The 26,780-nt window shown below is 39.1% G+C and overlaps 1 long non-coding RNA gene across 1 annotated transcript in view; it reads right to left on the reverse strand.

The window, feature by feature from the left end:
• Positions 1 to 8,345: 8,345 nt before the first annotated feature.
• Positions 8,346 to 26,780, reverse strand: part of LOC129525565 (uncharacterized) — a 63,688-nt gene continuing 45,253 nt past the window's right edge. The window contains exons 2-5 of the long non-coding RNA XR_008669959.2: positions 15,413 to 15,514; positions 12,831 to 12,944; positions 12,536 to 12,724; positions 8,346 to 8,854 (exon numbers count right to left, since the gene is read on the reverse strand). This is a non-coding gene — a long non-coding RNA (uncharacterized lncRNA). The remainder of the gene's footprint in view (positions 8,855 to 12,535; positions 12,725 to 12,830; positions 12,945 to 15,412; positions 15,515 to 26,780) is intronic.

Genomic DNA, 26,780 nt, shown 5'->3' on the forward strand with positions numbered 1-26,780 from the left:
ACTGTGCACAACATGATGTTTTAAAACCTGTATACATTGTGGAAGGCTAAATCAAGCTAATTAATATGTATTACCTCACATACTTATCATTATTTTTTTGTGGTGAGAACACCAAATATACTCTTTTGGCAATTTTCAATCACACAATACATTATTATTAACTATAGTTGCCATGCTGTACAATAGATCTCTTGAACTTATTCCCTTTGTCTAACTAAAATTTTGATCTTCTCAATCCCAGACACTGCCCTAGCCCCTGTTGACAATCATTCTACCCTCTGCTTCTATAAGTTTGACTTTTACATTATATATATAAGTTTTTGTCTTCAGTGCCTGGCTTATTTCACTTAAAATAATGTCCTCCAGGTTCATACATGTCATTACAAATATTAGGATTTCTTCATTTTTTAATGGCTGAATAGTATTCTGCCTTGTTATTCTGTTTTGCATTACTATAAAAGAATACCTGAGACTGAATAATTTATAAAGAAAAGAGGTTTATTTGGCTTATAGTTCTGCAGGCTGTACACGAAGCATGGCACCAGCATGTGCCTCTGGTGAGGTCCTCAGGAAGCTTATAATCATGGTGGAAGGCAAAAGGGGAGCAGGCATCTCATGGCAAAAGAAGGAACAAGACAGACAAGAGCAAGAGAGATATCATATTCTTTTAAACAACCAGCTCTTGAATGAGCTCATTACTGGGTGGAGGGTACCAAGACGTTCATGAGGGAATCTGCCCCCTTGACCCAAATATCTCCCACTGGGTCCCACCTCCAACATTGGGGATCACATTTCAACATGAGATTTGGAGGAGACAAATATCCAAACCATATCATCTACTGTGTATATATACCACATTTTAAAATCCATTCATTTGTTAATGGACACACAGGTTGATTCCATGTCTTAGCTATTGTGAATAATGCTGCAACTAACATGGAAGCACAGATCTCTCTTGAACATACTGATTTCACTTCATTTAGACATAGATCAAGAAATGGGATTGCTGGATCAAACAATCATATAATGGTTCCATTTTTAATTTTCTGAGGAATCTCTCAACTGTTTTCCATAACAGCTATACTAGGTTACATTTCATTTATACCAACTGTGTGCAAGGGTTCTCTTTTCTCCACATCTTTGCCAACACTTGTCTTTTTATCTTTTTGATAATGGTCATTCTAATAGTTGTGAGGTGATATCTCATTGTGGGTTTCATTAGCACTTTCCTGATTAGTAATGAGCATTTGTTCACATACCTGTTGTCCATTTGCATATCTTCTTTTGAGAAATGTCTATTCAGGTCCTTTGTCCATTTTAAAATCAGATTATTCGCTTTCTTGCTATTGAGTTGAATCTCTTACATATTTTGAATATTAATCACTTACCAGATGTGTGGTTTGCAAATATTTTCTCCCATTCTGTAGATTTTCTCTTTACTCGGTTGATTGTTTCCTTTGCTATATAGAGAAGCTTCTTAGTTTGGTGTAATTCTATTCAATTTTTGCTTTTGTTGTCTTGCTTTTGTGATTATATCAGAAAAATCATTGCCCAGATCAATGTCATGAAGCTTTTTTCCTATGTTTTCTTCTAGAAGTTTTAGAGTTTCTGATCATATATTTCAGTTTTTATTTGACTTTGAGTTGGTTTTTGAGTATGATTTGAGATACAGGTCCAATTTTATTCTTCTGCGCGTGGATATTTAATTTTTACAACACCATTTATTGAAGAGACTGTCATTACATCATAGTGCATTCTTGGCATTTTTGTCAAAAGTTAATTGACCATAAATGTGTGAATTTATTTCTGGGCTCTCTATTCTATTTCATTGGTCTATGTGTCTGTTTTTATGCCAGTACCATACTGTTTTGATTGTAGCTTTGCAGTATGTTTTGAAATCAGATAGTCCTTCAGTATTGTATTTAAATTGCAACATGCTTCCGCTGTGTGTGTGTGTGTGTGTGTGTGTGTGTGTGTGTGTGTGTAGATGTGGGTGGAAATGTGCTTATTTTTATTTGTTTATATTAGAGTCGTTGGTTAGCGAAGTCAGGAGTTCAGACAAAAACAAAAACAAAAACAAAAACAAAACTGCAACAGATGAAATGCAAGCAGAGGAAAGATCATAAAAGAGAACTAAGCTGGTTTGTAGATGCTCAACATCCATTGGAGTATAAATACACTATATATAATGGAGAAATGTTAAAAATGAAAACCATTGTCTTTTTTTTTTTTTTTACCATGCATGGAAGTGAGATGTAAAGAAAAAAAATTTTCCTTTTCTGTGAATATTGCTTGAGATGAAGCTGTTGCAGCTGTGATGAGATTGTCTGCTATGATTGCTGGGGTCACAGGACTGACTTCCATGGGTGCCAAGTGTACTTGCCCCTGAAGGAGATAAATTTTTCCCACTGCCAGTTTTCTGGAACAGAAAATGAGGATGGAAAGGCAGGCCTCGGGTTGGTTAAAGAAGGAACTCCTTTCTTTGTAATGTTGTCTTGAGTCTACTGTAGGTATTCTCATATGCACTTGCAACAGTGCTGGGAAGTAATTTTCTGCCACAAGGAAGCAGGCTTGCAGCTACACAGGGAAGCAACCTGCAAAAGTCCCATGATAATAATCAGGGAGCCTGTAAAAGCCCAGTGAGACTAATTCAGGAAGCATGGATTCAGATGGCTGCTATATAAAATGCCTTAAATTTTTTTAATATTGTATTTCCCATCTCTTATTTCTGTCTTCAGTAAAGTTTAGATGCAGAATGTAGTATGGACTATGATGAAAAGAGTTAATTAAAATCTTTATCCATGCTTGTAAAGGAGAGAAGAGAGCAATAACTTTGCTTAAGTTCTCCAGAAAATTTGATTTAATTGTTCTGGTGTTTGCATGAGTAGCAGTATTTTTGAAAACACTACAGGTGATTCTCATGTACAACTAAACTGAGAACTGCTGCTATAGAGGCTAGTGTGGAATAAGTGGCAACAGCAGCAGCAGCTCTGAGATGATCTAGTAATCGCATAATTGTCAGCAGCTGAGCAATGAGCAGAGTTCCATGGATAGAAGGAGGATTGCAATCCAGACTTAAGAAAGACGAAAAGTCAGGTACTGACAAGGGAGTATGAATGCTGTGTTTCTTGCTGAAGGGAATTTCAAGGAGAGGGGACCTGAGATCTTGCTATCTTGCAAGCAGGGGCTATTATAATATTGGACTTTCAGGTTACATATGAATTACTAAAAAGAATAGTCTTCAGAAAGAAATATTTAAATTTTGGGAGTCCAAAGTGACATGATGTCAGAAATATTAATGATTACATTTGATAGTTATTTAAATGTTTCCTATATTTGTCACGTTAAATACTTAGAAAATGTAGGTTTAAATAGAATTTAACTTTTGTTAATGCAGCTTTTCAAGCCATTGATTTATAAGGTACAAACAGAGCTAATGTGAGAATTGTTGAATCCATAAATGGTACTAATTTTTGGAATTCTTAACTGTTATGTAGATATTAGAATATATTAATCTCTCCACTAGCTGGCTGACATTACTTATCAGTAGCAGAATTTAAGACAAGCATTTCCACTTGCAGCCAGAAGTTAAAAGATTATGAAACAATTGCCAATTAAATTTGTGGCAGATTATAAGACCTGTGTGATGAAATTTACCGAAAGTACAGATTTGCTGATAAAATTGAATCATTTAGGAGATTAACCTTCAGAGGTAAATGGACTACTAAAAACAAGTCTATTGAAAAAGAAATTGCTATAACCTGCTGCAATAATTTGACAAGCTGACAGAAGCATTATATTTGTATATGAAAGAGAAGAGAAATAGGATTCATTTAAAAGTAGAAAAATATCCAGTTTGTCATCTGCTCCTATGGTTGTCAAGCTCCTATTGAGTTAGTCCCAGTCTGAAGACTCAGCCACATTCCAAGTGCTCAAACTAGATTTTGTATTAATTAGATAAACTGTAAGAAACTCTAAGATAGTAACTGAATTTCGAGTCATCATTGTTCCTAGTTCCCACTGATTCTAGTAATTTTACAGATGTATAACTTGGGCTATATCACTTAGTATCAACCATTTTTCTCCGTTTTAATAACTTAATCTCTATCTTGCTTCTACCTGTCTAAGCAATCCTTTTTTTTTTTCTTTTTTAGAAGCAAAGTGTAGTAATTACACAAATGGACTGTACTAGTCTGGTCTTGCATTGCTATAAAGAAATACCTGAGACTGGGTAATTTATAAAGAAAAGAGATTTAACTAGCTCACAGTTCTGCAGGCTGTATAAGCATGGCATTGCCATGTACTTGGTTTCTGGGGAGGCCTCAGGGAGCTTTCACTCATGGTGGAAGGTAAAGCAGGAGCAGGCACTTCACATGACAAAAGCAGAAAGAAGAGAGATAGTGGGGGGTAGAGGTGTCACACTTTACAACAACCAGATTTTGAGAGTACTCACTATTGCAAGGACAGCACCAAGCCATGAGGGATGCACTCCCATGACTCAAACACCTCCCACCAAGCCTCACCTCCAACACTGGATATTACATTTCAAAATAGATTTGGATGGGGAAAAATATCCAAACTATATAATTCCATCCTTTTCCACAATTTTATGTCCCTCTCACCTTGCACAATACAATCAGGCCTTCTAATAGTCCCCCAAAGTCTTAAGTCATTCTAACATTAACTCAAAAGTCCAAAGTCTCATCTGAGAGAAGCTAAGTCACTTCTACCTATGAGCCTGTAAAATCAAAAACAAGTTATTTACTTGCAAGATACAATGAGGGTATAGACATTGGGTAAACATTCCCTTTCCACAGGAAGTAACTGTCCAAAAGAAAGGGCCTGTAGGCCACATGAAAGTTTGAAACCCAGCAGGGAAGTCATTAAAATTTAAAGCTCCAAAATAGTCTCCTTTGATTCCATGTTGTACATCCAGGGCACACTAGTGCAAGAGATGGGCTCCCATGGCTTTGAGCAGCTCCACCCCTGTGGCTTTGCAGAGTTCAGCCCCCATGGCTGCTGTCATGAGTTGTTGAGTGCCTGTGGTTTTTCCAGGCTCAGGGTGCAAGCTGTCAGTGGATCTACCATCTGGGGTCTGGATGACAGTGGCTGCCTTCTCACAGCTCCACTAGGCAGAGCTCCAATGGAGACTCTTTGTGGGGACTCCAACCCCATACTTTCTCTCTACACTGGCCTAGTAGAGGTTCTCTGTGAGGGCTCCACCGCTGCAGCAGGCTTCTGCCTGGGCACCCAGACTTTCTCATACATCCAGTGAAATCTAGGTGGAGGCTGTCATGCCTCCATCACTCTTGCATTTTATGCACCTGCAGGCTTAACATCACTTGGAAGCTATCAGAGCTCATGACTTGCATCCTCTGGTGCCATGGCTTGAGATGTACTTGGGCCCCTTTGAGCTGAGGCTGGAGCCTCCCACCAGGTCCCACCTCCAACATTGAGGATTACATTTCAACATGAGATTTAGGCAGGGACAAATACCCAAACAGTATCATAGACTTTAGAATCAGAGCACCTGGATTTGGGGAATTGACTTTCTCTCTCTGTGCCATATTTTCCTTTTGTCAAACAGTTTAAGCTTACTCTTTCCTTTACCATTGGATTTCTTGGACCTGCCTACCATCCTGGTCACAGGCTTAGAAGGACCAAATCAGTACCAGACTTTGGGGTCAAACAATGTATATTATTTCTTGTAGAAATTGTGTTCTGCTGAGACTAAATGAGGGGAAAAGGTCTGTCACTCTTGCTTTCAATTGTTGGTTATCTCCAGGTTCATTGGCTAAGTGAACTCAAGTTGACTCTAAGGATCTGATCATATATCTATTCTAAGCATTATATTTTGGTGTATTCCCTAGGTTTTTGTTTCTATGCCTGACTTTTCCAATTTTAATAAAAACAGTTACTTGCTGAGGACTAGTTAATTCAGACAAATTCTACTTCTGAAGAAGATTTAAAATCTGGACAAAATATTTACAATCTTTTAATAAAAACAATAATGTAGAAAAACTTTTGAGATGACATCTGGGAAAGGAAGAATCAAAAAAAAGGTGAGCCCACCTGTAATCCCAGCATTTTGGGAGGCCGAGGTGGGCAGATCACTTGAGGCCAGGAGTTTATGACCAGCCTGGCCAACATGGTAATACCCCATCTCTATTAAAAATGAAAAAAATTAGCCAGGCATGGTGGCACATACTGGTAATCCCAGCCACTTGGAAGCCTGAGGCACAAGAATCACTTCAACCTGGGAGGTGGAGGTTGCAGTGAACTGAGATCACACCACTGCACTCCAGCTTGGGCAACAGAGAAAGACTCTGTCTCAAAAAAAAAAAAAAAAATAGCAAGCATAATATTTGAAGCTATATTGTTTTTCTTCAGGCATTTGCCACTTTGAAAGAGACAACAAAGAGGTTAACCAGCACTTTTGAAATATTTTTGAGATGTAAGTGGAACAAAAGTTGGAGTTGAGAATATGTCAGAGTTTGAGATCTAATGAACATCTTCACAGGGTGGCAATCTCAAGTGGATGTACCGTGGGTATTAAGGAAGCCATAACTAAATCAGCCCATTCACAGATATAGATGAGTATGGTGTAATGTAAGTGGTCCAGAAAATGTCAAATCATAAAATTTGAATTAAGGTAATCTTGGATTGCTAGACCTTCCAGGTACTTGGCAGAAGCAGACAAAATTCCACATTAGAGGAAGATAACATTACCTGAGGTCTCAGATTGTTTTTACAATAATTTTTCAAATGCCATGTTCAGGATACAATCAAAGATAATCAAATATCTGAGAAGGAAAGACAACATAAGCAAGATAAAATGCAAAAAGTTAAGAGAAACATACCCAGAGGTACTCCAGATAGTGGAATTATCAGACATCCTTTGTAAAATCTGTATTTTACAATGGTTTAGAAATCAAAATCCGAATCTAAAAATTCTAGCAAGTTACTTAAAATGATAAAACACATCATTTCAGATTGAAAAAGAATTAGAGTTTCTATTTCTAAAAGAAAAACATAACAAAAATTGCTAAGGTATTTAGCTCAGTTATGCATAACCAAAGAGAAAATTGGTGAACTGGAACATGTCAGAAGAAAACATTCATTGCCAATTTTATTTAATTGTAAAAAAAATCCACAGAGGGATTAAAAAATCTGGAGAGTAAGAGACTTATAGAGTAAGATGGTCTAACACTTGTTTAATTGGAGTCTCAGATAGAAAGCAGAGAGAGGATGCAGCAGAATTTGAAGAAATAATGCTGAGAATTTTCTGAAATGATTAAAGACATCAGTTTGCAAATTCAAGATGCTTAATGAATCCCAAGAAATATAAATAAAAAGATACCCACACCTAAATATATTATAGTGCAATGCTAAAGGAAAATCTTGAAAGCAGCCAGGAAAAAAAAGAATATTACCTGTAAATATGTAACCAATGGAATAACAGATAACTTCTCAATAGAAACAATAGAAACCAGGTAACAATGGGATAATATCTTCTTAATGCTGACATGAGTGAATGGCTGAAACTCTAATAGAAACCATATTTTTTCTGAATGGAGTATAAGGAAAAGGAGCATTTCTGAGTCTGGGAGTATGGCGGTGTGTGGAGAATCCCAGAGATGAGGGATCCAGAGAAAAGGATTCCCTAACTGCATGCAAACCTGCACAAAGTCTCAGTCTAACCCATAAACTATACATGCACAGAACAGGCCCAATTCAGCATAGCTAAGGCTTTGAAAACTGAACTGAGACTGGAACTGCTTATGTAAGTCTCAGCCTAACCCCTAAATAACACATTCATAGGACAAATGTAGACCAACATAGTGATGATTTCGAGCTAAATGAAGATTAAAATCAGGGCTCACAAAAGGTGAGAAACAGTACAGTTTGAATATACCCAGGTTTTTTGCTTGCTAAAACAAAAACATTAACAATCTCAAGAGGATTAAAATAGGAGCACGAATCTACACACACAATTTAACATTCACAATTACAATATCCAAGAGGAATGCAGGAATTCATTTTACTATTCTTGAAACTTTTCTCTAAATTTGAAATTATATTTTTTAAAAAGTTGCAAAAAAGAAAAAGAGCCAAAAGGAAGAAAATTTGAGGCAAAGAAAACATCCTTGAAGTGGAAAAGAGCCTGGCATGTTATAGGAACTAAGAGAAAAACAGTACGGCTGGAGTGTGTTGACAAGGTGCCAGGTGGCAAGTGATGAGGAGCAGAAAAGACAGTAGAAACTGGGGCTAGATCATGCAGGTTCTCATAGGCTATGGTAAGGAGTTTGGATTTGATTCTGATGGGAAGTCACTATAAAGTTCTGAGCAGGGATGTGACAAGATATACCTTGCAGTTAATTTCAGGGAATTATTCTAACTGGAGTTGTTTAGGCTACACATCAGCCTCTGAGTCACCCAATCACTGTATCTACAGAAAAAAGGAATAACTAGGCCTTCCCTTGGTCCTCTTATCCAGAGGATGAGGATGGGGAAAATCCCCACTGGAACCCTGTGGGACAGCCAAAACCAATAGCTGCCACTGCCCCCACTTTGCTATGCCTGGGCTGCCCAGCATATCACTGTTTGTGACCCCCCTACAGCAAACCTGCATTTCCGTCTCAGTTCTAATAACATCCCAAGTAACATTACAAATGATCCCACATTCAACACCAAGAATAAGAGCAAAAGCCCCTACTTACACTCTCTCTAAATGAAGATGGCGTAGAAATAGCATCTGGTTTCTCTATTCTATTCCAAGTCCAATATCTCTGGGTGATAATTATTTCATATGGTCAGGTTTGAATGTGGCTCTTCTTGACCCTGCAACTGAAGGCTAGATGCCAAATTTAATGTTGGAAGGAAAACGGTTATTCAGCAAGTTAGATGCAGAGGCTGGCCCTCTCCCAGAGGGAAGGGCTATGCCTGAACCCAGTTATCCACTGTAACAGGAACCCCTTTCCAGCAGCAGGAATGGCAGCGGCAGCAGCATCCCACCACTCAGAAATTATCAGGTGATGGCAGCTAGCATTCTCAGACGGCTCCTAGCCATGTTGGCATTTATACTCAGACAATTTGGTGTCTACATCCTTTCTATTTATACCCCATATCTGAAATTTATCATGATTGCATGTTATGACAGTGGAGAGTCAGGATCCCTCTCCCGGGGGCAGGGACCTGGGGTGTGTCCATCAGTATGCTGAACTGATTTTTAGACCTCTCTTTGTGATAATAAGACAATGCAGACTATATGCCTCTTAAATTTAATCCTTGATTTGTATGTTTTCCCAATAAATCCAGTTGCTTATAAACTTACCTATGATATTGCAGAATTTGTCCTCACTCATTTTTAACTATGATTTTTTTTTTCTGTTTTATAGAAGGGAATGAATACAGTGAAGTTGCTCTCCTGCAGGTTGTATTACATTTGCTAGATAGGTATGTCAAAGATCTCTTTGCCCTAGTAGTGGTCTGATTTCCTGTATTAGGATAGACTTGATTTTTGTTCAGGTTCTGCTTGCCAGGAGTATCTTCCTGGTCTGTGATTTCCAGCGGCAATTCCCGAGAGTGGCATCAATGAGGATTCACCTTCTGAAGTGTTGAAGACCTCTATTTATTTTGTCTCCCAGCATACAGTCCTCTTCTGATAACAAAATCTCACCTCTCTAAAGGAAACACATTCCATATATTTGAGACATAACTACACCCCTTCTGCCTACCAAACCTCCCATTCTTCTCTTTCTTCTCCCAGCTACAGGGGTGGGCACATGAACCTAAACCAGAGGGTCAGACTCCTCCTCAGAACTCCTTTTCAGGGGTTTTTGGAGAAGATGTTCTCTTATGACTGCAGCTGTAAGGTTGGTGGGTTGTGAGTCTTGGGGCCCTGGAGACCCTGTGCCTGCTACGTGGAGAGAGTGAGAGAGCTTCAATAGCAGCATTCGTGCATTTCATCCAGCTGGGTCACAGTTCAGTGTTTCTTCTGTAATTTTCAGCTGAATGAGTTCAAAATATTCTCTTATTGCTTAAGCAGTATACTGTCATTTGTAGTCAAGAGTTGTACCTAATTACATGAGGGCTTCACTGCTTTAGCTGAATGAGGTCTGTCGGCAAGTTTATATTAGTCTAGGAATTGCTTTAGGAGCTGAGCAATCACAGGACCTTCTTGACCAGGTTTGAATTTTCTCTGGCAATTAAACTTCTTTAACATACTACCATGTTGCTGGTGGGTTTGATCTGGAGGTGCCTCATTAGCTTGTAAGAAATGTCGGAAATCTTATTATGATCACGGAATCTGGACCCTTGCCTTTGAAGTTTCTATCTCTAAGCAACAGTAGTCAGGCTTCTCCCCATAGCTCTAGGCCTGAGTTTAATACTTCTGTTTTCATCCCTGCCTTTAAAACAATGGATAGGAGGGGAGATGTACATATTTCACTTAGCAAATGCATTTATATATATATTTTTAGATTTGAGAGGGTTTTTTTTCCTTTTACCATTTTGAAATCCCTGTCAGTAAGAACTTTAATTAAAAACTTGAGTATATTTAATATTTTGAGTATAACCACATTGTTTTAGCTATTTGTGCTGTGAAAGCCAACATTTCAGAATTGAAATGTTTATTTATAATTTTAAAAAGTCCTTGATTCTGACAAATTTTGTAATTAGATGGGATTTCTTTTACCTTTATGAACAATGCTGTTATAGTTTTATATATCCTGTTTCCTTTGAGTTCTGAAAAGGCTTTCTAATATATTTCATTTCTGGTAATTGTATGAATAGATTTTATATATAAACATAAAAATTATTCATAATATTTAAAAATTATTTTTACTATTTTAAAAATTTAAATGGTGTAAACTGCCTTCATTAGGAAAGAAGAAAATGGAGGCAATAGTTTAAATCAGAGGCATCAATTAGAGATAAACTTTTTTTTTTTTTTTTTGTGAGACAAAGTCTCGCTTTGTAGCCCAGGCGGAGCTTGCAGTGAGCCGAGATCACGCCACTGCACTCCAGCCTGGGCGGCAGAGCAAAACTCTGTCTCAAAAAACAAAAGGGGTAAACTAAATTATTCACAAATTGTTTCTGAATTATAACATATTTACTAAAATAATTTTTCGAATTCTTTTTTTGTTGCTAGTTGATTTTGGCTAAATGTTGCAGCAAAAATTAGGTCTTAGGCTTACCATATAGTAGCAACATAAGTAAGAAAAATATAGCTTGCTTTAAGAAACTCCAATATACAAAATATAATCTTCTGATGTATGACACAAATGAAGGAAAGTGTCCAGGTAAAGGAAAGCTTCTTTTAGAAATATCAATCATCTTATTAAGTATATAGTTCTACTAGTGATTTATTTTCCAAAATGTGCTTTTAGCAATTGTATTCATTTTCTATTGATTTCTAATAAATTGCCATAGACTCAGTAGCTTAAAACAATACTCATTTTTTAGTTTACTTATGTATACAAATTCCAGGCATGGCATGGTTGTGTTCTTTGTTCTGGTTCTCACAGGTTGAAATCAGAGCGTTGGCTGTGCTGTGTTACTTTCTAGAGGTTCTCGGGAACCTCCACTTCCAAGTTTATTCAGGTTGTTGGAAGAATTCAGTTGTTTGTGGTTGTACGACTGAGGTCCCAATTTGTCTCCTGGCTGTCAGCTGGGAACTACTCTCAGATCCTAATCCCAGCCACATTCCTTGCTACATGGCCCCCTCTATCTTCAGAGAGAGCAACAGAGAATCTTTCTCTTAATGAGCACCCCTAATACTTTGAATCTCTTCTACTTTTGGGGTTTTCACCTGATGAAGTCAGGTCCAACTGAGGGGAATCTCTCGGTCTTAATGGCAACTAATTTGGGACCTTAATTATATACGTATAATCCTTTATAGATTAATAATCACCTAGATTAATGTTTGATCAAATAGAATAACTGGGAGAAAGTTTGTGTGCACCAGGGGTGAGAATCTTGGGAGCTGTCTTAGAATGTCTTAGAATTTTGCCTATTACAGCAGCGAAATGTATCGTGATTGAATTAAAAAAATTCATTTAAAAATAATAGGATTCTGAATCCAAATGAGAGGTCATTTGGAAGACCTGAAACTGTTTTTTATTTATTTTTTATTTATTTATTTATTTTTTTTGAGAAAGTCTCACTCTGTCGCCCAGGCTGGACTGCAGTGATGTGATCTCGGCTCACTGCAGCCTCTGCCTCCCAGGTTCAAGTGATTCTCCAGTCACAGCCTCCAGAATAGCTGGGATTACAGGTGTGCACCACCATGCCTGGCTAATTTTTGTATTTTTAGTAGAGACAGAGTTTCACCATGTTGGCTAGGCTGGTCTCGAACTCCTGACCTCAGGTGATCCACCCGCCTCAGCCTCCCAAAGTGCTGGGATTACAGGTGTGAACCACCATGCCCAGCTGACTTTAAACTGTTTTAACTGGGAGTTAAAGCCCTCTGTTTCAAGTTCCAATGTTGCCGAGGTCTCTCAGGCTGTCAAACCCCAACACCAAGTAATGACACTTGCCTGTGTGACTTCACTCCAACTCCTTTCCGACCAAGACACAAGCATTGCTGCCCTCTGTTTGGCAAGATGATCGCTACAATGTTAACTGTCTTGTGCAAGTTTTCTATCCTGTCAGCCTTCAGCTTGCAGGCGTGGTGTACTTTGGGTGTTTATGATAGCAAAACTTGAGAACCTGTAAGTACAACCTATAAGCACATTCTATAAGCAGAGGAGGGCCCTTATTTGTTTTTTTAACCTCACATATGGTTTTGGCTCCCCCCCCGGAAAATGCCCATCATAAGAAAGCATTACCTCTGTTAGCCCCTTCTGGCTCATTGACAGGCTCTCCTCCTCACAGGCAGGAATGCAGTCCCAGTGGCCCAGCTGTACTCGGAATCAACTCTCTTTATCTCTCCCGAGGCAAAGCTGCAAAAACACTCCTCATGTTCTGCCAGCTACTTAATCCCTTTTTCTCATTTCAAACTTCAATATACTCTTTAAAAAAAGAACCTTACCAAAACCTCCCCTAAAGCTAAGTGGCTCTGCTCCTTGGATCCCAGGGCCCCAGTGAATGTTCATAGCGTTGTCTCCAGTCATTAAGAAAGGGTTAAATCATGTGCCATACACTGTTTAAGCACACAGGGGAGTGTGTAAAACTGTCGTATTTCTAGTTAGGGGTCATTACAGTATAGAATCACTTTGTGCCCAGAGATTCATTCATTTCAGAATTAAGCTCATTAGCAGTCATTGCTTTATTATTGTGTTTCTGCCTCAGTGGTGAGTTGGGGACTACTGCACTTAAGGGGTCAGCCTGGTTCACCCTTGCTGCACCAGCCGTAGCTATTTGTCCCTGATTCATCAGATCTCAAGTCCGCAATGTGTGCCTTAATGAAGGCTGCATGCAGAGTTCAACTTTGGCTATGCCAGATAGAACAATCCCAACTCTTTTACTTACTCGCCGAAGTCATTTAATATTTCTGTGCTTTGATTTCCTGTCTTACAAGATGCACTCTGAGTGTTACTGGTAGGTAATAACAGCTTATGCGTGTTAGATGTTATTTAAAGCACCCCAGCCTTCTCCATTGAAGGCTAAGCTTGCCGATGCACTTCTCGTCCCCTGGCTCAAGAACTGAGGCAGAGGTGAGTTAGTAGACAGGACTTCTCTTAATTTCTAAATATATCTAGTATCTAACCACTTCTCCCCATCACCAGTACCCCTTCCTTTGGTCAATCAAGCTTCTGTTACCCTGAATTATTGTAATAGCTTCCTGCCTCGCCTTCTGGCTTCTTTCCCCATTACCCTGCAGTCTGTCCTATATATGGCAGCTAGGCTGATTCTTTAAAAACATGAGTCTGGTCTTTCTCACTCCTCTGCTCAGAGTCCTGCAGTGATTTCCCATTTTACTCAGTGCAAAAACAGAAGCCCTTAAAATGGCCTATAAGCCCTTCAGTACCTGGTGATCCCATTAGCTCTCTGGCTTGGCTCCTGCTCACTCAGTTCTTGCAATGCTATTCTCTTTGCTGTTCCTCAAACGTGCCAGGCCTGTTTTCACCTCAAAGTCTTTGTGCACATTGTGTCCTGTGTCTAGAATGCTCTTCCCTCAGATGTATCACCTCCTTATATCTTTGTTCAAATATCAGTCTATCAAAGAGGTTCACACTGTCCCTCTCCTCTCACACTCCTCATCTCCTGTACCTTTTCTTTTTCCTTAGTCCTTGTCATAATTTGTACACACTGTATATTTTACTTATTTATTACATCTATTAATTATTTTCTGTTTCACTATGCTAAGATATAAGTTTCATATGGCAGGGATCATTAAATATTTGTTGAGTTAAAGAATGAATGAATGTTTTGCTGGGGAAGACAAAGAGAAAGGCAAATGTGAGGTCAGTTAAAAAGCTGGTATATCACAAAGAGCAATATGGAACTGTAAATAAAAGGATGAATTAAAGACGCAGAGCCCTGCAAAATGTGATTAGAATAAACAAAGTACCATCTGAGCCTGTTGGTTTTATGTTCATCCTTTCAGGCATATGTAGATATATATAAGTAGTAATCTAGTGCTCTACCCAGCACCCGATCATGCAAGTTAAATAAATATATTGTGATTGACTCATTGTTAGCTCCATAATAGTCAATATTCAGGTATGTCTATAAGGCAAACTATAATCTCATGATGCTGGCAGTTCCAGAAGGAAAAGAGACTAGGACTGAGGACTAGTCAGTCATCTGAATTATAGTTTCGATGTAAAAGGGTATCTTAGAAGGATCTTACTTGGGTTTTCAATTCCTACAAACATGGATTTGAGTTCCAATTCTATCATTTTGTAGCTATGTGGCCTTGGGTAGGGTGTTTTCCACCTCAAGCGTTCAGTTTCCCCTACTTCAAAGTGTGGAAAAGTAACATCTGCTCTAGAAATATCCTAACAATTAAAAATAATTTGGCCAAAGTCAGTGTTTAATAAATAGTAGATGTTGCAGCAATTATTGTTGTTCTTGAATGTACATGGAGGATTTATGCTTGATTTATATTAAAGATTGTATCTACTGTGGGCTGAATTGTGTCCACCCTCCCACAAATTCATATGTTGAAGCCCTAGCCCCCAATATGACTGTATTTGGAGACAGGGCCTGTAAGGAGGTGACTGAGGTTGTGTGAGGTCATAAAGCTGGATCTCTGATCTGATGAGGCTAGTGTGATTCCAAGAAGAGACACTGTTCAGGTGCGTTGGCTCACGCCTGTAGTCCCAGCACTTTGGGAGGCTGAGGCAGGCAGATCACTTGAGCTCAGGAGTTCATGACAAGCCTGGGCAACATGGCAAAACCCCAACTCTACAAAAAATGCAAAAATAAGCCAGGAATGGTGGCATGCGCCTGTAGTTCTACTTACTCAGAAGGCTGAGGTGGGAGAATCACTTGAGCCCAGGAGGTTGAGTCTACAGTGAGCTGAGATTGCGCCACTGCACTCCAGCCTGGGTGACAGAGTGAGACCCTGTATGAAAACAAGAGATACCAGAGAGCCTGCTCTTTCCCTCTGTACCCTGTGAGGACACAGCAAAAATGGCAGCTGCCACCAAACTAAGATGAGAGCCCTCACCAGAAACCAAATGGGCCAGTACCTTGACCTTAAACTTCTCAGCTTCCAGAATTGTGAGAAGTAAATTTTTGTTGTTTTAAGCTACCTACTCTAGGGTATTTTGTTATGGCAGCCCACACTGAATAAGATAGTATCCAAGAGTCTTTCACAGAGTGGAGTTTTAGGTCATCCTTCGGTTCATAGTCAGTGTTTGGGTAACACTGGGCAGATTTCAAATCCTGGATACAGGGTCTTGTCAAGCCCCGTGCATTGCAAGGAATCCTACAATTGGACTGGGATTCCAGGAAAGACTCTTGTTACGGCAGAAAATGGGACTGCTGCTCAAAATCTAAGGTGGAAGACACAGCAATGGACTGGGCATATGGTCAGCACGAAGGGAGATCAACTCACCCTCACTCAGACTCATTCCAGACACCAGATGTTAAAGGAAGGCACAGATACGTGCTACACTTTCTTCTCTGCTCACATGTTGTTGATGAGCCAGACAAAACTCAGCTTAAACAGAAAGGGCACTAGAGCCCAGAGCAGAGGGAAGAACAATGGCTTTTCATTATCTTCAGCTATAAAGTGCTTATTTCCACTAGATCTTACAGTTTTTAAAGGCAAACCTAACATCACTGCATATTAAAACTTTGGTTGTTTCATCATTATAGTTGCATGTTTGTTATCATTTTAAAAAGAATTTATATACAATTAGTAGAATTGAAAGTAATTGTTTAGTTTTATATATAGTGGACTAAATTCTCTAAAATACTATTGAGATATTTATATAATCTCTTTTATAATTAATCTCTGGGCAATCCTATCAAATGATTGTCCTTTACTTGAGGTATGGGTTGTGATTCTCCATGTGTGGTCTTTATTTTTACTATTAGCATATTGATTGTTTAGCACTGATAATATTTCCTGCAGCTTGAGAGATTTATTTTCCAAATTAGATATTGTTATTTCCATTTGAGTAGGTAGATACGTGAATTTACCCTAATTAGAATTGACTGTTCCAGGTTGACAAAGAGCCCTACAGGCTAAATCATGATATGCATAAGGAATAAACTTAGTTTTCTCAAGAGTCAATATTTCTCCATTTGGTTTATCACAATTCAGAATGTTCCATAAAATATTTTTCAGAAATAAAATTTTCAAAGTATAAAACACAGACATAAAAAATGTATTTACTACAGTATGAAAATTCACTTAAACCCATTCTAGTCAATATCTTTTCATGTAGGAGATTTAAACTCTCCAATTATATTCAATAAAGATAGTTTAGTACAAATGCATATCAGTCATACTGCACAGCCCTGGGGAATATCAGGGTGAACAAAACATAGTCCTTGGCTTTGGGAAGCTCACAGATGAGTAGCAGGGAGAGGCAGGCAAGTTTGATAACAATTATAACACAGTGTGAAGTCGGCTATGGGAGACAGGTATTCATGGGGTGTTACAGGAATAAAGCAAAATAACATTTAACTCAGCTTAATTGGGGGGTAGCATAGAAGTTTTCTTAAAGACACAATACTTAAGTTGACTGTTGAAAGATATATGGAAACTATCCAGGTGGGTGGGGAAAGACTGGAATATTGGTGAAGCACTGCAGGCAGAAGGAACGGCACATCAGTGTTCAAAATTCTGAAAAAAACAACATGTATTTTGGGGGAACTTCATGTAGAATGACGTTTTCTGAGAGTAGAGTATTAAAGATAATGGACTGAGAGGCCAGACCAGGAATGATCTTGTGTTATATTTTAGGGATTTGGAGGAAGAGACATAATATGCTTGTAAAAAGTGGAGTGTTGTGATTATTTTCATGTCTTAGAAATTTCACTGATGAGTAATGATAGAATTCACCTATCTTTTCTCATTTAATCCTCATCATAACCTGTGTCCAGCTGAATATTTGTAACATATTGGACTTTACTAAAAGGTTGGTCATTTTACGTTATTCCCTCCTTTATCCTTCCTCTTAAATTTATCTGTATTTAATTTTCAATTATTCATGGTAACTAATGATGACAGGATGGATGTTACACATATTAACTTGCATGAATGTTCCTTCTCTTCATTTATTACCTGGGATTATATTGCTTAAATGGGACTATGGTCAAAAGAAATTATGTGGCTACTGAGAACTGAAATCAACAATATTCCTTGTCCCTTGCATAATACTGGGGATAGACTTTCTTCCTTGACTCTACACACTGTATATTTCACTTGTTTATTACATCTATTAGTTATTGAAACTCTATTAAATTCATATACATCTATATGAAACTGTAAACATAGGACCAGGTAAACATAATTTTGTTTCTTTCAAGAAAGGCCTTCTCAAGGAAGAAAAGACCAAGTCAATGAAACAGTTTACTTATGAGGACTAAAAGTTTATTCATTTACCAAAATTTGCTTCAAGACCCCTGCCTCACTGTGCTTACCACTCCAAAGCTATTGAAACAAAACAAAACAAAACAAAATACAAAACAAAATAACCTCTGCCCAATCTCAGCCAGTTTTCCAATTGCAAGATTCACCTGAAAAACACTCAACCAAGACCCTAAAACTCTATAAATACCCTGCTCTAATTTTCTATTTTGAGACATTATTAAAGATCTCTCAAGCTGATGTTCTCCTTTACTGCAGTAAGTCTAACAAATGTAGCTTGCCTTGGTCCTAGATTTTTCTAGTGTTTTTAATGAGGAGAACTGATAGTCAATGATCTTCTGCTGTAAACTAGTGTTGACTGTCTACTGTTCAGAATATTTAGTAGTCGCCTTTACGGCAGTTTCACTTTCTGAGATTTCAGTTACCCATGGTCAACTGAGGTCTGAAAATAGCTGAGTATATTATAGTAAGCCATTGAGAGAGAGAGGGGCTTAGGGTCAGGTTGAGAGAGAGAGCACATTTACATAACTTTTATAACAGTATATTTTTAAAATTGTTGTATTTTATTAGTTATTTTTGATAATCTCTTACTATGCCTAATTATGAATTAAACACTATCATAGTATGCATGTATAGGACAAAAGTGTGTATATATATATATATATATATAGGGTTTGGCACTATTTGCGGTTTCAGGCATCCACTGGGCATCTTGGAATATATCCTCCACGGGTAAGCAGGGACTGCTGTAATTTTGTCTGTGGTATTCTGATGAAGTTACTGCAGCCACATTTCCCCTAAGACAGTATTTGGAGATTGATGAGAAATGCTGTATAGGTAAGAGCGCAAATTAACTAAGTCATTTACTTTTCGCAGACAAAATTTTATCAAATAATTTGGGGTAAGAGCTGTTGGCAGAATCAAAATTTTGAGTGAGGGGTGAGGTGTTATCCATCTGTTTAGGTGGAGACTTCATCCCATGAACTGTGCTAAGCGCTACTATATTTCTGGACAAAAGCAGAATAAATTTTTTACTTAAGGTTGGTCAATACTTCTTTACGGCTCCTCATTGCTCTCATTATAAATTCCAATTTATATCTTCCAATGTCTTGTATATAATCTTACCTCTGCTTACGACTACATTTATTTTATGCATTCTCCTCCTCACACTCTTCTATACACAGATTCATTTTGCAAACACACTAAGTACTTGATTGTCTCTGTGCTTTGCACATGTTTTTCCCTCTGCTTGGATCAAGTTCTACACATTTAATAAGTTAAGCCCTACATTTCTTTCCTTTCTCAGTCCAGTTACTACTGCTGAGGATTGTTTTGTGAACCCATAAAATTATACTAAGTTCCCCTCTTGCTTAATCTCATAGTGTTCTGTGATTTCCCTATTATAGTACTTGTTACATTCTATTATAATTAGAGTTTATCTGTGTATTTCTTGCCCAGGCTCCCCACTCCAGATGGTAAGCTTCTTAATGGAGATACTATGTGTTATTTTTTTCTACATGTTCCCCACCCAGCATACTGCCTGCATAGTAGATGTTTCATAAATATTTATTGAGTAAATAAATAAATACTTGACCTGCTGCTTTCAATGACCTTCTTTCATTCTCTAGTAACTCTGTTGCACTGGTCTCAAGACCTTCTCCTATTGTACACTATACCTGACATGAAACATGAAAATTGATTGCACACTCTATTAGTCTGTTCTCTTGCTACTAATAAAGACATACCAGAGACTGGGTAATTTATAAAGGAAAGAGATTTAAGTGGCTCACAGTTCAGTTTGGCTGGGGAAGCCTCACAATCATGGTGGAAGGCAAATGAGGAGCAAAGTCATATCTTACATGGCAGCAGGCAAAAGAGAGCTTATGTAGGAGAACTCTCCTTTTTTAAAACCATAAGATATCATGAGACTTATTCACTATTATGGGAACAGCATGGAAAAGACTCACCCCCATGATTTAATTACCTCCCACCAGGTCCCTGGCACATGGGAATGATGACACATGGGAATTATGGGAGCTACAATTTGAGATGAGATTTGGGTGGGGACACTGCCAAACCATATCACACATGTTGATTTTGCTATAGTGAAGCACAGTTTTTCTAAAAAATTGGTGTTGTGTACTAGAGGGATACTTGCATTCTGGCTGGTCACAGGATTTGAACTAGGAGCTAAATAGCAAAGTAAAAAAAAATTCAACTTTTATGTTAGATTCCAGAGGTACATGTGAAGGTTTTTTACATGGATATATTGTGTGATGCTGAGGTTTAGCATATGATTAATCTCATCACCCAGGTAGTGAGCATGGGACTCAATAGTTTTTCAACCCTTGCCTGCCTGCCTCCCCTTGTCATAGTCCCCAGTGTTTATTATTCCCATCATTATGTCCACATGTACTCCACTGGAGACAGTGGAGGGAATTGCTACTTATAAGTGAGAACATGTGGTATTTGGTTTTCTGTTCCTGCATGTATTCTCTTAGGGTATTGGCTCAGCTGCTTCTGTGTTGCTGCAAAGGACATGATTTTGTTCTTTTTTATGGCTTCATAGTATTCCATGATGTATATGTACCACATTTTCTTTATCCAATCCACCCTTGATAGACACCTAGGTTGATTCCATGTCTTTGTAAATAGCAAATTTTAAAGCTTCAAGCATTGCCACATATTTAATGTGCCCTTCCTCATTTAATTCTTGTACTCTTGTTGTATACATTTCACTTTTACACATTGAAATCTCTTCCTCTTAAATATGCAAGCTTCTATTTTCTTTTCACACATGAAAATAATCTTTAAGGTACAACTAGTTCCAGCAGCTTTGCATCTGTACGCAAGTTCCCTTGGTCTCGTGCCCTCTGCCCACTGCCTCATTGCCCTTCCCCTCTCCACTCAAAGGTTTACTTTCCATTATAATTACTGTGGTTGCCTGAATTTCTCCAAGCCATCAGTGCCATTGAGACATGTCCCTCTGTGCTTCTAGAGCATTAAAAAATTTATATTAGAACCTAACCCAAAAGTGTGAGGGAAGCAGAACAGACTGGGCTATATGGGCCAGGATCAATACCTAAGCTGCAAATTATTTCAGGATGACTGGATATATCAGTACTATGATGATGATGAAGAACTGCAAATAGTGAGGTTGGAGGAATATCAAGAAGTCTACCACCTCAATATCTTGTCCACTTGCTGTCAACTGTTTCTAGTGATCACCATTCAAAGACCATTCTGTACTTTAAAATGTCTTCCAAAACATATAAATAGCATGGAAATAAACACATTTTCTCATTTATGGTGCCCAGTATCACTCTGCTAGAATTAACTTTATAAAGGTGAAAGTCAGTTGATATAGTTTGGGTATTTGTCCCCATCCAAATCTCATATGGAAATGTAATTCCCAGTGTTGGAGGTAGGGCCTGGTGGGAGGTATTTGGGTCCTGGAGGTGGATTCCTCATGGCTTGGTGTTATCCTCATGATAGTGAGTGAGTTCTCATGAGATCTTGTTGTTATAAAGTGTGGCAGCTCTTCCACCCTACTCTCTTTCTTGCTTCTGCTTCCGCCATGTAAGTTGCCTGCTCCCTCTTCACCTTATAAGCCAAAAACAAAATTCTAAGCCCCCTCAATCAACTGAATAGACCCTTCCTCCGAGCCAAGAGCATTCCAAAGTTAACCTGAAACATGAGTTCAGGCCAAGATGGGAATAGGTGGCTGGACATGCCTCATTATGGCCTCCTCCCTTTGGAATTCAGGCACAACTGACTGGCATTAACATTAAAACAGAGACCTTAAGACAATCTATATTCTCTGAAGCCTGCTACCTGGTGGATTCATCTGCATAATAAAAACCTTGGTCTCTGCAACCTCTTATCTTAACCCAGACACTCCCTTCTATTGATTCTAGGTCTTTAGGTACATTCTTTCAACCAACTGCCAATTAGAAAATCTTCGAATCCACCTGTGACCTGGAAGTCCCCCACTTTGAGTTTTCCTGCCTTTCTAGACCAAAGCAATGCATATCTTACATGTATTGAATGATGACTGATGTCTCCCTAAAGTATATAAAACCAAGCTGTAACCCAACCACCTTGGGCACATATTCTCAGGGCCTCCTAAGGCTATGTCATAGGCATGTTCTTAACCTTGCAAAATAAACTTCTAAATTGGTTGAGACCTGTCTCAGATACTTTTGGTTTACAGCCTTCTGCCATGACTGTAGGCTTCCTGAGGCCTCCCCAGAAGCAGATGCTGGTGCTGTGCTTCCTGTACAGCCTGCAGAACCATGAGCCATTTAAACTGCTTTTCTTATAAATTACCCAGTCTCTGGTATTTCTGTATAGCAATGCAAGAATGGCCCAATACAGAAAATTGGTACCAAGAAGTGGGCATTGCTATAAAGATACCTGAAAATGTTAAAGCAACTTTGGAACTGGGTAATATGAAGAGGTGTGAAGTGTTTAGAGGGCTCAGAAAAGGACAGGAATACGAGGGAAAGTTTGGAATTTCCTGGTTAAATGGTTGTGACCAAAATGCTGATATGGACAGCAAAGGCCAAGCTGGGGTTTCAGATGGAAATGAGGAGCTTACTGGGAGCTAGTGCAAAGGTCAATGATGTTTTTATGCCTTAGTGAAGAACTTGGCTGCATTGTGTCCATGCCCTAGGGATCTGTGGAAGTTTGAACTAAAGAGCAATGATTTAGGGTACCTGGTGATAGAAATTTCTAAGAAGCAAAGCATTCAAGAGGTGCTTCTAACAACCTGTGGCTGCTTCTAACAACTTATGCTTAGATGTGGCAAAAATGACTTAAAGTTGGAATTTACATTTAAAGGTGAAGCAGAGTGTAAAAGTTTTAAAAAATTGTAGCCTGGCCATGTGGTATAAAAGCAAAGCTCATTTTCAGATGAAGAATCCAAATGGGTTGTGGATTTCTCCCTTTTGGAATGGGGATGTTTACCCAATGCCTATACCCCTCATCGTATCTTGGAAGTGAATCTCTTGATTTGATTTTACAGGTTCATAGGTGGAAGGAACTCATTTTCAGATGAGACTTTGGACTTGGGACTTCTGGGTGATGCTGAAACAAGTTGAGACGTTTGAGGGGCTATAGGGAAGGCATAATTGTATTTTGCAACCTAAGAAGAATGTGAGATTTGTGGAGGCCCAGGGCAGAATGACATAGTTTGGATATTTGTCCCCACCCAAACCTCATGTTGAAATGTAATCCCAAATGTCGGAGGTGGGGCCTGGTGGGAGATGTCTGGGTCATGGCAACCGATCCCTCATGGCTTGGTGCTGTCCTCGTGATAGTGAATTTGTTCTCATGATATTTGGTTGTTGTAAAGTGTGGCACCTCCCCAACCCCACCCCACTCTCTCTCTTGCCCCTGCTTTCGCCATGTGAGGGCCTGCTCTCTCTTCATCTTCCACCACGATCATAAGCCTAATTAGGCCTCCACAGAAGCAGATGCTGCATTATGCTGCCTGTTACAGCCTGCAGAGCCATGAGCCAATTAAACCTCTTTTCTTACAAATTACCCAGTCTCAGGTATTTCTTCATAGCAACGCAAGAATGACCTTATACAGTAGTCTAACTGTCACATCCAGCTTTAAGGAACTAAGCCACAGAGTAGGCTTCCGGAGAGGAGACAGGCATTCAGAAACAAATTTCAGATACTTTGTTGCCCCAATTTATAATTGCTTCTGGTCCTACTCCTCAGATTATCAGGACCTCAGAGCTCTCTTAGAGGTTCTTTTCTCCCTTCTAGTGTTTGTAGGAAATTCTTCAGAAGTTTCTCTATCAGTTCTATCATTCCTTTGTCTCCTAGGTTGCCTGGCTTTGAAAGCCTGATCTCTAGGCTGTCTAAGGCTATAGCTCATGTTTTGCTAATTGCTTCGTGCAGTCTTGGGGTCTCTCCCTTATGCCATATTTATGCTCTTATCACTATGATAGACTGTGGTATGGGGGAGGTGAAGGAAGAGAGAGAGAGAGAGATAAATGCTTAGTTCTTTATAGCAAAACTAAGGCAAGGATTTAAAGCCATTTCACAAGGCTTTGGAGATAGTTGTGGGATAAGTGGAGGGAACTGCAACCCAGAGAGAGAGCAACTTATAGTTGCTAAAATGTGGCTACTGTCAGAAGCCACAGACCCAGTTCCATCCTTGTGGTTGGCAAACATTACCAAACATTACAAATGACCACCAATATCTGGTTCTCTTCTCCTTTTGAGCACTCAGAAGAATAGACTTATTAGCCACCTTGAAACTGAGTAGTGCCATGAGATTAGTTCTGGCCAATGTGAAAGGAAGCAGAGCCATCCCAAAGCGTGAGGTGCCCTGGACCTATTTTGCTCTATATAAACAATTTGATCTAAAAATGTATATATAATTCATGGGCTCATGGAAGTTATAGTTATTTATCAGTGAAGATTTAGAATAGCAATTAGAGAAGAGGTACTTAGGTACTTGATCGCTGGTCAAGTCAGAGCAAGTGAAGATTTTTTTGTAGTGTTCAGGCACCATCTCTTTGGATTCAAGTTGGGGAACTATCTTTTGCCTTCTTTATTAGCAAATGCACCACTTTTGGCTAATTTCATATTTCCTACCAGGGAGAAAAAGGTAATAATATTATTACTTACAATGCCATGGTCCATTGGAAGCTGTTTGTATTGAAACAATGTAGATCTTCATGCCTCTTCAGTTTTCTAATTCCATGGGTTCAATGCTGTTTACAGCATCACTCCTGATGCTGCATTATCCATCCCACCAACCCTGAATAATGGCTTTGAATGATTCTCTCAAAAGTTGTCACTGTGCTTCTTTGATGATAACCACACATGCAAGTCTAACCCAGTGTATGAAGAAAGAGTGAATGATAATTCATTTTTGGTTATGTTAAATGTACTGTTCTGAATTTTGTAGTCTAAATGAATTATAGCACATCTTCCAACCATGTTTCTCTTAAACTCCTTAGGCTATAATCACCTCATTTTTAGAATACTATTGCTTTCATTGTTGACTATATCCCTGAATTCCACACACCGACACTGGCAGGAAAGGTAGAGTGAAAAGCGCAGTACCATTCACATAAGGGGTGTTTAGTCCCTAATCTGACATGGCTTAAGACAGACCTGGTAGAATATGATATCAGCACAATTGGAAGCAAGAAAAGACATCACCTGGGAGACCCTATTGACTTTGAGCAGCAATGATCTAAAAATCCATTGAAGGAGAATGGCAATCTCCACCTTTCTTCAAGACTTTCTCTCTCATGTGATGCAGAGCCTTCAAAAAGGGTGACATGATTGCACTGCATGACAGCAGTGGGAGGTACACAGAATAAAAAATGCCTTCTGTCACCCTTGGATGCTGTAGACCAGAGATGTTGTGAATTGAACACAGATGGGTAAGAGCTGACACAGGGGTAGACACAGGGCTTAAACCCAAGAGATGGTGGGGGACAGATGGTAGCTCAGAACACAGAACTTGTCTTGTGTCCAATGTGAGTGAGAATCACCCAAAATAGCATGTTGTTACCATTCTGGCAGTCAGTCTTGTGTAATTCCATAAAAGAAATATCACACTGCTTGTTGGGAGTAATCTCCTTTAGGCTATCCCCCCGAGCCCCAGAACCAGAGTCGGACATGTGGTGCCAGGATGACCCTCTAGGTGCAAGTCCCAGAGCTTCCTAGAGCTCCGGGACTCTGGTTAACTCTATGTATGGGATAGAGGGTCAGAGTGTATATTAAAGGGTAAAAATGGGGGTGAGAGCTCATGTAGGTCCTGGTCTTGGCTTGGGGTGCTCTTCCTGTGTTACACTGCCAGGCCTAGCTAAGTCCCAGGCACTGGTACAGCCCTCTAAATTCCAGATCCCCCTGAGGTGTGGGGCCCAGGTTGAAGAGCAGTACTTTCTGGAAGTGACATGTGTCACTTCCAGCCTGAAGTATAGAAAAGCCCATGTGGTTTTCCATTTTCTGGCTGCAGCAATAAGAATGCTGCCTATTCCAGATGGTAAGGCTGCTAACTGTGGAGTCTCAGTCAGCCTGAGATCCTGAGTGACTGTGTGGAGCAGAGCCTCTTGTTCACCCACAAGGGACATGTAACCTGAGCCAGAAATAAACTACTTTTTGTGTTTAGCCTACCAGGTTTATTGTTACAATAAAAAGACCTAGCCTATCCCGTTTAACACAGATCCTCTGTATGATGGTTACTCTCCAGCCACAGGCCAGCCACATTTAACAAGAAATACAATGTAGCCACTGTCCTCATGGACCACTTACTCTAATGGGGGTTACACTTACATAAATGATCTTAGAGGAAGGGCACCTCTGCTTGAGGGGGTAATTGGGGTACAGATGGACTCCTTCAAACCTTCAGATGAGGCTAAATTATATTTTAACATCATTTTAGTTCCAAATTGTATCTCCTAGCTGATGTGGCCTTGAGTAAAGCACCCATCAAATAAGATTGTGTATCCTCTTGATTTGTCATCTCTAAAGAGACAGGGTCCATATCTTCCAACATGCTTTGTAAGTGCACTCAGCTCCATGCTCTACTTGGTGCTGATGATGCCAGCTAGCTTCTGATTTCAGCAGAGATACTATTGAATTCATCTGACCTCTGCACTGAAAATAGATCTTTGCTGAAAAGAAGGCAATGTAAAATGGGACCCTCATTTTTATCCTTATCTATTGGCATAATTGCTGTCTATTTATTTTCAAGTGTTTTGCATGCCAGTGTTTTTCAAGGACTGACTTCTAAATATGCTTCAAAGAG

Source organism: Gorilla gorilla, chromosome 9, assembly GCF_029281585.2.
Source record: "Gorilla gorilla gorilla isolate KB3781 chromosome 9, NHGRI_mGorGor1-v2.1_pri, whole genome shotgun sequence".
In the NCBI taxonomy this organism is placed as follows: Eukaryota; Metazoa; Chordata; class Mammalia; order Primates; family Hominidae; genus Gorilla; species Gorilla gorilla.